The 13,787-nt window shown below is 33.8% G+C and overlaps 1 protein-coding gene across 7 annotated transcripts in view; it reads left to right on the plus strand.

The window, feature by feature from the left end:
* The window catches only part of RFX3 (regulatory factor X3), a 254,136-nt gene that overhangs the window by 99,419 nt on the left and 140,930 nt on the right, over positions 1 to 13,787 (plus strand). The gene's annotated exons all lie outside the window — the stretch shown is intronic.

Below are 13,787 nucleotides of genomic sequence, written 5' to 3' on the forward strand. Positions count from 1 at the left end.
GGTTTCCGTCTCACACCCCCAAATTACACTTACTTACTGCAAGTGAAAATTCAAAAATTTGTTCCCTGTTTATTTTGGTGGCAATTACAGTAGTGTTGAATTTTGCTTTTCTCTCTCTTCCTTGCAAACTAGAAATTAGTCTTTTTGGTTTCTTTATTTCAGTGTAAACACAGTCAGTTTGTTTATTATAGGTTACATACAGAGATGATGTAATAAAAAATTTTAAGCCTGAAGCACTCAGATACTCCATATAATAACAAAGTACTGAATCTAGAGCACTGAGACGCTCCATGTATATGAGAAAAAATCAATATTGCAAGGTGATAGAGAATCTCCACAGAATATAAAATCCAGTGAACCATTTTAGTTGATATCTCCATGCACACAGTAAGTTTGCCTTACTTGCAATCTTGTTAAATGCCCTGAAACAGTGCCTTATTCATTTATGTGAGAAAGAAACTTGGAAACATTTAAGAGACACTCTTATTTTAGGATTGCATTCTTCATGTTATGAGTATTTCTTTGATTATGTAATAAGCACTTTGAGTTTCTGGCAGGCCCTTCTACTTCTTTTTGAGTGCCTTTCTTCTTGTCTTATTTATAAACCACAGTCTATTATAAAGAGCTATTGACTGAGAATTGGGAGTTCTGAGTTCTAATGCCAATAATGATACTAACTAATGGATCCCTTCAGTTTATTGGTCTCAGATTCCCTGTGCAACGGGGGCCTGAACTAAATTATTTCCTGGAATAACTTTTTAACTTTAAAATGCTGTGATATTGAAAGGTAGGCCAGTTACCTGAAAATGTGTTACATTCCCCACCAAAAAAAGAAAATTATTTAATGGTCAATTTACTGAAAGAATAGTTCTTCTAAAAGCAGTTTGCTGAAATGTAAATTCACCAAATGGTTGTTTTGTTAAATTTACCAAATACTCTAATTTATCAATTTCCCTAAGAACCAGTTTTCAAAATTATTAACTGTCTCAAATATGTTTCTTTTAACTACATATAAAGTTTTTCACACATCACACTGCATACAATAGTTATAAAAGCTTTTGAAAGTTTTGATAGGAAATATTAGTTTTAATTTGGTTTTAATTTTTCTATTGCAATTTTACAACAGACATTCGTCAATAGAAATATTTATCAGTCCAGCTCAGCTGAATGCCATGTTTACATTGATATGTCATATACTGATTACCTTTCAGTTGCTTAAAACAGAAGCAACATATTCATCTAGAACTGGTTAACAAATTCGTGAATTAAGGGAAGTACAGAATACATTCAATGGATGGAGAGAAATAAATCTTCCCTATTATCATTTATAAACTCCATGGCATTTAAGATATGCATGTCCCTTTGATTCAAAATAAGAAAATTCCCATTCTCAAAGTTACTGGCCCTGAAAATGCAAAATTCCAGAATATAATTATATAACTATGTATTATATAGTAGGCTGCAGTGCTAACTTGCAGTAAAATTTCAGGTAAATTGAAACCTTGAACTCATCAATGTAAGTAAGAATCAAAGAATCTTCAAAGACTCTTTAAAACTTTTATTCAGTACACATTATGTCATCATTATAAATGTTTAAAAGAAAGTTTTCAATAAATGGTCAATTCGTCGAATTAGTCATATGACAGAACGATTCGCATCAAGTTGATTTTTGGCAAAGTAGACCTAATGTTGTCATACGCCAACACCATCTTCTGCCAGTGGGCAACAATGAAGCTGTAATGGAAGAGTTCTACTGTCTTTGGGATGAGAGTGTTTTTCCTAGCCATACCTTATAACCACAGTTGGAACCATTGGAAGGTCTTCTGCCTCTGTGTATATTTGCATATGGGTGTGCATGTGTGAGAGAGAGAGAAAGAAAGAGACGTACAGACAGACAGACAGACAGACAGACAGACAGACGTGGCTACCACAACACAGACTTTCTGAGATACTGAAGAAGTATCTCAGATACTGAAGAAGTACAGTGAAAGTTCTGGATGAGAGAATTGAGGAATTTTTACTTTTCTTTTTATCACGTAACAAATATGTCCCATGAATACGCGGCTAAAGCAAAAAATGAATGGATCAAAGTATATGATGAATTATTTGGCGTATGTCAAGCAGGAATAAGTATGGTAGTTGGACTAGAGGACTATTCTAGAGCACTGCTTTAAGGTTAGTTTCCCTGAAACTATCTTTAGCCTGTAACCTCTCTGAAAGCTCTGTCTGCTTCTCAATTAGTGCCTTTCATTGTGGTGTCATTAGGTAGTAGAGTTAAATATGTTTTTCTTGGGGTTGCCAAAGGTACTTGTGACTGTGTGTAAAGGTCAAGAAGCAAAAACTCCTGGGGCTTGTGCCAGAGACCCTGAAACCAATTTTTTGGTGAATTAATTAGTTGAGACTGTCCCTTCTTCTGGCATCTGAGAAGCTGCAGTCAGTCATTCCTTTTCCTTTAAAAATGGATGGTGGGCACTTGAGAACTTAATTCCAAGATTTTTGAAAGAAAAGAATCTGTGTTTTTAAAACATTTTCTGAGCACTGATTCAAATTTCAACAAGCCTGTGTTGACGCCTCAGCAAAGGTAGTATAGAACCCACATGAGTCAGCATTTTTATTAGTCTTGGATGGGATCTACAGAATAGAATAGATGGCCATGTTGTCAGGTACTCTGCATTGCTGGAAATGAAATTAAGGTTTTATTTTTTTTAAAGGATAACGATGTGTGGAAATTAGTAACTGGGTTAAAATCATAGCATGTCTAATTCCTATAATGTAGAAGATTAAACATGTAGAAAAAACTGCTACTTTAGAGAGAAATGCATAACGGTTGGTCTGTAAACTTTTAAGTTGACATATTATAAGCCTAATACAACATATGGCTGGATTGAAAAAAGAAAGAAAAAAGAAAACAAGTTTTTGCTCCTGGAACCTAATAGATGGTATAGTATATTCAAGTCCTCACTCTGACTGTTTCTAGCTATGTGACCTTGAGGGTCATAAAGTTATTTAAACTTTGGGCCTACGTTTCTCATCCATAAAAATGGGATTGTAATAGTACCTACCTCACAAGATTTCAGACAGGTGAAATAATGCATGAAAAATCCTACGTAAATCTGTTAACTAATTTGTAACTAGAGGCTTCTTGAAATACCTTTTTTTTTCTTTTTTTTTTTTTTCATGTGGGTAAAAAGTTTCACTGGTTGGTAAGAGAACATAGAAGAATGTCAGTTGACTATTGCCAAGCTCACATAAATTTCAAGTGGTTAATTAATAATGAAGTTAAAAGAATTACTGTTAGGCTAATTACTTATTTTTAGCATTTCAGCTATGAAAATTAAAGATCTCCGAGTGCTTCTGTCTCATAAAAACAAAGGAGACATACCAGGCCACCTTTTCTAAGATGACATGATTAGGGCATTGGATCTGAATCCACAATTAAGTGAATCAGGTATACTTATTAAAACAAAGTAAATGATGTGTCATGAGGTTCAGAGCAATAGCCAAAGACTTACTTTGCTCATTTGAATTTCTTTAATCCTTATCTTATTTCTTTGCGCATTTCAGTTTCTTTAATCCTTATCTTATTTCTTTATTTAATAATTATACATGAACTTTGTTGAAACTTACAAATCTGGGAATATGGGAGTTGTAAACTTCTGCCAATGGGAACTGAAACTGAAGTCATATTAGAAAATTAAAATATTCATAATAAATAACTTGATTGGAAATGACTATAATAGAAAATTCTATTTACACCCAATTTTAAAGTGTTCAATGCCTCTGACACAGCATACTCTAATAGTAATGTTTCAGCAGGGTCTTAAACTCATCCCCTTTGTAGATTCATCTGTTCATTAAACAGATTGAAGACCTTCTCTGTGTTAGGCACTGTTGCATATTTGTAGGTCAAAGAGATAAGCATAGTCCAGTGCTCATGTTGTTTATAATCTGGTTGAAGAGAAAATTACATTACAATGTGATTATTTTTGTTCACTGAATAAAGATAAGGTGCTATAGAACACCTAGTAGGACATCATCCCCAGGCTTGTTAAGAAGAGGGGGAAAAGTGGTAGTGGTTTGGAAGGCTATCTGGGAAAGTGGAATATACCCTAAGATCTGAAAGATAAAGTGAAGATGAGAGGGTGTGGGAAGAAAAAATTGTTTCAATCAGAGGAAACTGTTTCTTGGAGAACTGAGAGAAGTTTCATATGGCTAGATTGTATATACTCTTTGGAAGATGGGAGGCACTGGAGAATATTCTTAGGAGCCTTACAAGTTCTGTTAATGGATTTGCAGTTTATCCTGAGGGCACTGGGACCTATTGTAGGGAGTGGCCTGAACTTTAGAGGGCTGGAGAGATAAAGATATGTGAATAGATTTTTGAGAGATATTAGGAAGCAGAATCATTGGATTCATTGATTGATTAGATTTGGGTGATGAGAGGGAAAAGTTTGGTGATAAAAGGAATGATTGAGATAGGGCAATCACTATTACTATATTTTTTTGGATAAAGGAAGAGTTATTTTCCCTCGTTTAGCACCATGGGAATACCATAAAATGTAAGGTGGAGGGGAGGGTGAAAATAAAATTCATTATGTAATATCTCACACTTATACAAAACATTGCATAATGACAATTGTTTTTCATTATAAAGAACTTATAGTTTATTTTAAGCATATTAATAATCCCAGGTAAGAGTATTAACCAGAGATTTGTGAGATTTATGAGATAAAATAACCCACTTTAGAAGGAACTATTGTTTTGGGAGCCAAGAAAATGCTTTAAATGAGTTGGAAAGACTGCTATACATAGAGGACATCACCAATTCTCATAAAATAAGCTCTAAAGGAATAGTGTCTTTAATTCAGTGCAGTTGACTTACATTGAATATTACTGATTTTCAGAGAGAAATAATTTTTCTAAGTTTACAAGTATACAGTGTTGGCTAGAATCTTCAATCTGTTATAATTTTCATCCTTTGTCTAAGTCTTTATTCCAAGAGTATATGTACGCATTTTATAATGAACGTCAATGTAAAAGTTTTATCTGATTAATAGCATTGTTTTAGCAAGTTTTTCCAGAATTTATGTGTGCATGAATATATAGATTTTTTTCAAGTTTACGCACACCCACGTTTACTGTATTTGCTGAAAAATGGCAGTAATGAGAATTCAGTTCTTTAAGATGCTGTACATTTAAAGTGGAATATATTATTTCTATTATTAGCAATGTTATTATACAGTATTATTTTCTTCTTTTAGATGTGTTGATTTCTTTGAGCCTGCCATTAGAATAGTTAGGAACTGCAGAAGGCTCTATTCTCCACTTTTATAAAAAGAAAAAGAAATGAGAAATAGAGAAAAAAATAGAAAAATTTCTTGTATGAGCAAGAGAATCTAAGAAGACAGTTGTTATTGGAGCCTTTTCTGGTGTTAAGAAAATTAAGAATTCCTGTTCTTGCCTTCATTCCTGTAAAGTCCAAAAGAAATCTTCCTGTTTTGAGGCAACACTACCTGCTTGTTTTCTTTTGTGGCTCTTTAAGTAATGCTGCCTTTTAAGCTAATTTTTGCCCTCTCTTTCCTCTCATCCCATCTAAACTAGGACTATTGAAGGCCTAGTTGGCAAGCATATTCTTGTTTATCAACCCAAAACATGAGGGTGGGTAGTATCATGAGTGTGGACAAAACCACACTAGTGAATACAGGGGAAAAGAAAATTCAAATGTGCAAAGTTTAGAGTATGTAGGAAAAATGAACAGATGACGCTAGGGCTAGTTTAAAAAGGGAATGCTTGTTTGCTCGGTGGGACTAAACACCTAGATTCCCTACCTATATCCTCTTACTGATTTGAAATTTTTGGAAGAGGCACCACTGTTTTCATCAGTTCGTATACAGGAGAGTAGAGAGTTAAAATTTGCGTCTCAATTCTAGATTAGACAATAGATACTGGCCATTGTCATAGGAAGAGATCACACTTGACATTTGGGAATGTGTTATTCTCATAGATTTCCTTCTTTAAGCAGAAGTGACAAAGGTCATGGAACTAGTAATGAATGGATCTGTAGATATAATCTCCAGATATATTTTAAAAATAGCCTATTCCATTAGAAATAGCAGAAAAGTTGTTTTACAGAACCCCTTGAGAATTTTGAACCACTTAGTAGGACAGGAGACAAAGCTCTTGCCCAGCAACTGAACAGATCAAAATCTACCTCTGTAAGTATCTTTTGAGATTAGAAATGCAGTTTTAGGTTACAGAATCTAAGACTGACTTTTTGGGATGGCTCTAGGTTAAGTTGGGTCTCTGGAGCCCATGTTGCTTTGACCACCAATTCCAGGATTAGCCTGAGACCACTCAACATTTATGGTCATTGGTTTGGGAAAACCCATATTTCAGGAGTCCTTAGGAGTTCTATCAATGTTATTGTATAGCTTCAAAAATTTTTTCCAAAGGATGCCATTATATACATCTGTGAATTAGATTGTATTGTGGTTTACATATTATTTGGCAGACTGTTTTTTATGCTTACAAAATTTGAATATCTTTCCAGATTGGCTTTTATAGGTCATTATAGGATCCCGTTACAGGGGTATATTAGTTCTCCATTCATGGATATTTTGGTTGCTTATTATTGGCTATCATAAGCAATACTTGAGTGAACATCCTTGTTTTTGTGTATAATATTATATATATGTACATATTCATTTTACTGGGCCTTTGACTGTTTTTATAGAATAAATTTAAATTTTTGAAAGTAAATGAATCTCACATATTGCCTCTTTTATTTATAAAATATATTGTTAACACAAAGATAGTGCAGGTCTCTCTTAACACATGGTATGCTTTCCATATCATTAAAAATTATAGACTTGATGACTTCATTAAAAAGCATATTGATCACGTACTAGGTATAGTACACAGTCGCAAGTCATGTGATATTTGTGTCTGTTCAAATTTAGAATTCCTTCTTGGCACTCAAACCTCCATAGACTACTTTATCTCTTTTAAAGTTGATATAACTAAAATAGCCTCATTGCTGCTACTGTCTGTACAAGCAACTGAAATCCAATGACAGGGCACTATTATTAGAGTTAGACAGACCTAGACTTGAATCCTGGCCTTATCTTTTAATAATTCTGTACCCTTAGGCAAGTTATATAATCTCTCTAAATCTTACTTTTCTCTACTATAAAATGGGCATATCTACTTCATAGGTGAAATTAAGGTTACATGTATGCAAAGTGTCTATCACATAGTAAGTGCTCAACAGATGGTAGCTATTCTTATTAATATCTCTAATAATGAAGATGATAAGTTTATGATAAAATTCTCATTGTTCATAATCTTTCAATTCCAAGTGCTGTTATCATTAAATGCTTCATCCAGTAGTTTCTAGTCACTCTCAAGAGTGGATTGACCAGCAGGGAGCAACATTTATAGCTTTGTCTCATAGATTGTGCCAAGAATTATTCTGTATATTACATCATTTTGTTCTCAGACCTCTTCCCCTTCCAGCATGAAATAGTGTAGGATATTTATAAGTTTTTGTTTGGTTGGATTTCTTTTTCTTTTCTTTCACTGTTACCTGAGCACTGCCATTTTTAAGCATGTGTCATCTAGGTAAGACTTATTTGCCTACTAATTCATGAACCTGAGTGAGAGAATGATGCTGGGATGGCAGCAGCAGTAGACTGGACAAGCACTTCATTCACTTTTCCCTAAAATTATATCTGTGGCTGATGACAGCTTCTCTTGATAACTAGAAATAAATAACAAATAAATATTTCTTATATCACTTCAGCAGTTTGGCTTCAGTAATATGTTAAAAGATTATTTTATTTTTAAGTTATTAGTCCTTTAAGATAAAAACTATTAAAGTAATTGAATTTCATTTTCCTTCTCCAAAGAAACAGTTTTTTATAATATATTCTATGTCAAGGGAAGAATTAGTTAAGAGAAAACCTTTGTTTGAAAAGTGAGAAAAATTACCCAGGCAACCTGTATATGTTACCACTGTGCTGATTAATCATCGCCAACATTAATCACTGTCATCAGTTATCACAGGAAGATGACTGCTGAACAGTCGACACTATTATCATTCCATCATTTTTCTACTGATCAATTTAGTACAAAAGATTAACTGTACACAATTATGAGGATTACAACATCAAGCCTAAATAGAGAAGCAGTACTTTAATAATATAGAAAATTATGAATTTTCTTTTCACATTTCTTCAGTTACTTGATTTATTGATTTGATAAAGCCCTGTGTTTTACAATGAATACACTTTTCACAGAGGTATCTTTTAAATTAAAAAGTCTGACTACAGGTAATAGCTTACCTAATTTCTTTCACTTGTATGAGTTGAAATGGGGGAATAACCAAGTCATAGTGTTGTGCATTTGTAGGTAAATAAGCTCAATATATTTTTGTAAAAGTTTCAAAATGTTAAATTTATTAGATGATTATTTAACCATCTATCTATATGTTGATATTAGATGATTATTTAACCATCTATCTATATGTTGATTATTTAACCATCTAAACTATTTCTAAAATGTCATAGATAGATGGTTAAATAATTATTTTACATTATATTGACTTTTTTGAAAGTTACTTGATATTCTTTTTTTAATGAATTGGAATAACAAATATATTTCATCATTTACTCCAGAATCGTCAGAAATGTATGCATTTTATACTCATTTCATGTTAAGGAAAAATAACAGCAACTTTTTTCCCCTCCAAAAGCGTGACTCACTTTAGTTGTTTAATTTAAATAGATTGATTGCTATGGGCATTATGATATTAATACTTATTTTCTAACAAGTATTCAAGAATGCAGATGCGTAATCAAAGTTTTAGTAATAAAAATTTTATGCTGCAAAACTTCAACGATGATTTGTGTAAAAGCTCATTAATGTTAAACTCTTTGTTCTGTATTTCAAAAATAGTAATTTTAAATTATGACAAATTTTCTATAAATAACATTCCTATACTCATATTGAATCAGATTTCTAAGTAAATAATTTATTATTAAATGTCATTTTCGATATGATTTATTTTCACTACACCTATTAAGTGACTATCATAATTTTGGTTAATTTCTTTCAAGTAGGAATTACGATTAGCATTTTTATTTTTGTATACAGAGGAAAAAGGAAGGATATTCTCTGTTGCACTTAAAAATTAAATTACAAGTCTGTTTTCTGTGCTAAATTAAAACCTGCTACATTCCTCAGTGTAAAAAAAAAAATACGGTCAGGTAGTAGAACCAAACTTTGCAGTCTTTGCTTTCTTTGGAGAGCAAATTATTTCAGGATGAAAAACCTCAATAAAAATGAGACGGATACTACCTATTTTTAAGGATGCCCAGTTATATAGTTCTGTTTGATAAGTAATTGATTAGATCAGACTATTAAACCATTTAATCTGGCATGTGCATTGTGTGTGATAAAAGGAATCCAACTGTGAATTTGAGTGTATTAAATAATCTTCAGGAAGTTCCACAAAGAACATTTGAATGCCTTGAAACTTGCAATAACCATGTTTGTTCCAAACACATTTGCTTTGCCTAGGTTTTGCCCATCAGGTTGAAGAAATGCTAATCTTGTTGCATTCAGCAGCTGGGTTTTTTCAATATTCTTTTCCTTTTCCTAGGGGTTAATTAGCCTTCTTTGAAAATGTGGCCTATTTATCTGTAGATTCGCATGATTCAGCCAGAGCTGGCTGTACAAAGCAGATCCGTTAACAGGCGGGTGTGTCCAACTGCTTAATTAGCCAGAATAAAAAGGTCCTTTGTCAAACAAGCATCTGTTGCTCTTGACACACCTGACAGCCACATTAGGCAAGGATGACTAGACTGAAATTGTGTATGTCTTTCCTGCAAGAATATACAACTCATTTACATATGGGCTACATCTTGGACAAACTGCAGGGGTTTATTTAGCTTATCAAAATGGATTAATGTGACTGCATTTGTGGCTGATAAACAAATATCACTTGAAAGGAGGCTGTGAAGGAACTAAACTAACCAAATTACTCCCAAACATAAACAAAGCACCAGAAAGCACTGCTTGACGAATGGGAACACCTCAAAAGTACACACAAACCTTTATGCTGAGTTTAAAACAAAAACCTACAAATGAAACATGCTAAGACACTACCCTCATGTGATGATCCTTGCTCTGCAGAAATGCTGGAAAGCTACCAGAATACTCTGAATGAGTCAGTGGGTTTAAATGATCTGTTTAGCAAAATTTGGCAAGAGGGTTATATTCTAATTTGTCTGCTGTTACATCCGGTCTTCAGAATTAATCAGTAAAAATGTCTCTGGAAAAATACTTATTAGTTGGATTTTATTATGGTCTCAGTAGAAAAAGAGAGAATACTTCCTAATTTCGATGTTAAACAGAGAAGGGATGGCTGTTCATTGTTATTGGAAGTATAGATGAAACCCGATGGATTATAAATCCCAAAGACTTTACTATTCAGACCAACAGTCTCTAGAATTTATTTGGAGCCCCTGTCATCATGATATTGCAGAGTAAATATAGTAATGATGACATCATCGGCTTTAGAGTCCTACAAACCTAGGTTTGAATTCAGGCTCTTCCCCTACTAGCTGTGTGGCTTTTAGCAAGTTATTTTAATCCATTTGTGCCTCAGTTTTCTCATTTGTTAAGTGGAAATAATAATAGTTCCATTATGGAGATCTTCTGAGGATTAAATAAAAAGATGCATTTCAAGCACTTAGTATATTGCATGGCACCTGGAAAAGACATGTTAAATGAGATAATTAATAATGGTTATGACTTTTTGAGCCAATCTCTGGAAGGGATGTGGCCTTGGCAAAGAGAGCCTCTTAAAGTTGAGGAAGACACTGCAATCAGAGGAGAATGAAGTTGTGTCTATTAAGGGAAAATGGTAACAAAACCGAGAGATTAAATTATTATCGGTTGGTATGATCATATAATCTAGGAGCCAAAGAGATTAGATAATGAACAGAAACTTGGGAGTAAACAGAAGATGTTCTGGGACAATTATTGGTTGCCTTGGCTTGGGTTTTATGTGCCCGTTTTGATATAGTGTGTACATAGAGCCAGAGGCTGGATGGAAAGTTCTCCGTGATGCTTTCCACTTTAATTTACATAAGCTATAATTTTCTGTCCATCTTACTTTTCCCACTCTATTCTGTAAAGTTTGAATAGTTGGGATCCTTTTCTTTCTTTCTCATTCTAAAAGTTCACCAATTTGCTTTTCTTGACTCATTTCACATCTACCTGTACCATGTCTCTTATGGAATTCAGGTCTTCCAACTTGGTCTAGTAGTTTAGTGCGTGAGCTTTAATGTTATGTCGAAAGCTGCCTTTCCTACTTCTTGCTGTTTGACTTTGGTTAAGTGACTTAACATCTCCGCAGCCTCTGTTGACTCATCTATAAAATGAAGAAGCGAACTTACACATTTCTATTAGTAAAGTAGTCTAATTCCTCTTCTGTATAAAATAAGGAAACCAGTATAAATGTTGTCAGTATTGTCTTAAACACAAAAAGAAACTTCTATTTTCAATCTGGATTTGTAAGACTAAGTTTTTGGTTATCCCAAAAGGTATTTTAAGGTCAAATGACTATAGAGACCAAGCAAGTGAATGAGTTGCACCATTTAAATAATTTGCCTATAAAACAATATGGATTGGCTTTTCTACATTTTCAGATTTTTCAAGAGAATCTGGAAATTTGGTTGTTAATGCAAAGCTTTCTGATTTTTAAATATCGGCAATTAAGAATTTTAATTTGTAGCCACTCTGAGCCAAAGTCTTTCTGTGGAGTCTAATATAGTCCATAAGGTGCCAAGTTCCAAATCTATGCCTTTTATCTTCTGTTAAGCTCTCACTGGTAGTTTATTAAGAAATTTTAGGAATTACTTTCAAAGTACATTTAATTTTTAAAGAGACTTCCATTCTTTATATTTTCATGTTTGATCTAAAACAGTAAATGTCAAACTTTGGGTTATATACCAAAAACATCTGTGTAGACTAGTCTGCAATACAATGTATGGGCACATGAGAGAGCCTGGACACAGCTCCCAGCAGTGTTGGGAGAAATAGGAGAGAGTTTTAGTGTGAGTGACTTCACTGTAAGAAACTCATCCACCCTTTACTGAGCAGTTTAAACAGGAAGCTATAACTGGCACCCCTGACTTCCTCATTTGTATACTGCACTGACAAAGGCCATCATCTATCTTGCATTGAGAAGAGGCATAAGAAAACCTCAGTGAAGATGGCATCGAACATCTTGTTCATTCCTCATTCCCTACAAAAGGATATCACCTTATTGTCACTAAGACCTCCTCTGCTGTGGCACAAATGGCATCAACAGTCTATAAATATGTAATGAATCAAAGGATGCTGGCATTTGCTTTTTTGGGGGGAGTGGAAGGGGGTAGGGTATTTCTTCCCTCCAAGATATAATAAAGAGGAAGAAACCCAGATAGGGTTCCTAATGTGTATGTCCCTACCCCAAATTTTGGGAACCCTGGTCTTTCAGCAATCTTAATGCAAGTTTTATGTAGTGAATTCTGTCATTCTTAAACATTTTCAGGCATATCCATTGTCTTAATGCTAGTACAAAAGGGTATGTGTGTCTTTGCATGTATGTATGTGTCTGTGTGGGTTTGGAAATCAATGCTACGCTTTTTTAAAATTAGCCACCATTTGGGAGATTTCACATAAAAATCTGAATTTTCATCTTCTTTTGAGATTGGAACTGGCAGCTACAGTTTATTCTTCCTACAAATGCATAATTTCCTGGAGCTGAACAATAGCTGACCCAAATAAATGGGACGGTAGCCACAGTCTCCACTACATTCCTTCTATTTAAGCCCCTAGGCACCTTTACTCTGTGTACCTGAGTTTCCTCATTATAAATGGAGATTATAATCATACAAACCACATTGAGTTGTTACATGGATTACTTTATTTATAAATTAATATTTAAAGAATTTAGAAGAGTCCTTAGCACATGTGAAACAATCAGTGTTAGATGTTATCTGATATACCTTTTACACGTGATGAGGTTTATTGTGCTGCTTTAGGGTTTTGAGTAACAAAAGAATAAGAACAATCATCTAAAGTGATGCCAATGTCAAGGTCTAAAAGAAAAATAAGCACAGATTCAAAGTGAAGAGGCAGAGTCTTGTGTCTGCTCCTGTCACCTTGAGCCGGTCTCAAACTCTCTGAGCTTTAGTTTCTTCATTTATAAAATACGAAGAGAAGATTAGATGTCTTCAGAGGTACATTTCTAAAATTCAATGAGATGATAGAAAAGGTTTGGAGGGAAAATTGGGAGAGGTCACACTGTAACAAAAGATGCTAAGAGGGGTTAATTTTCTACTTGAAAGAACTGAATATGCTTTCAGAATTTTCTTAGGAAAAATTAATGTTCACCATACCATTCACAGATTTGAACCATAATGCAGTATTTTTCTTAAGCTACCAATTAAATACTGTTTTTATCCCCAGTAAAGAAAATTAGAATTCTGGTCCCTGCTCAATGGCAAAGAAATTAATATTTATTCTATTGACTATATAAGTAGCAAAAGGGAATGTCAAGACCAGGAGGTCTGAGAAACCACACTTGTTAGAGGACATGCTACAAAATTTAATCCTGTGTTAGTGGGTTAGGCATACAAGAACTGAAAAATGTGCTGTGTTGAATTGTGAATGACAAAAGATAATATTTTATGTCTTCCTTTAAAAGTTTTGTTTCCTCTCCATCTTTCAAAATA

This window comes from Pteropus vampyrus, unplaced genomic scaffold, assembly GCF_000151845.1.
Source record: "Pteropus vampyrus isolate Shadow unplaced genomic scaffold, Pvam_2.0 Scaffold301, whole genome shotgun sequence".
Classification (NCBI taxonomy): domain Eukaryota; kingdom Metazoa; phylum Chordata; class Mammalia; order Chiroptera; family Pteropodidae; genus Pteropus; species Pteropus vampyrus.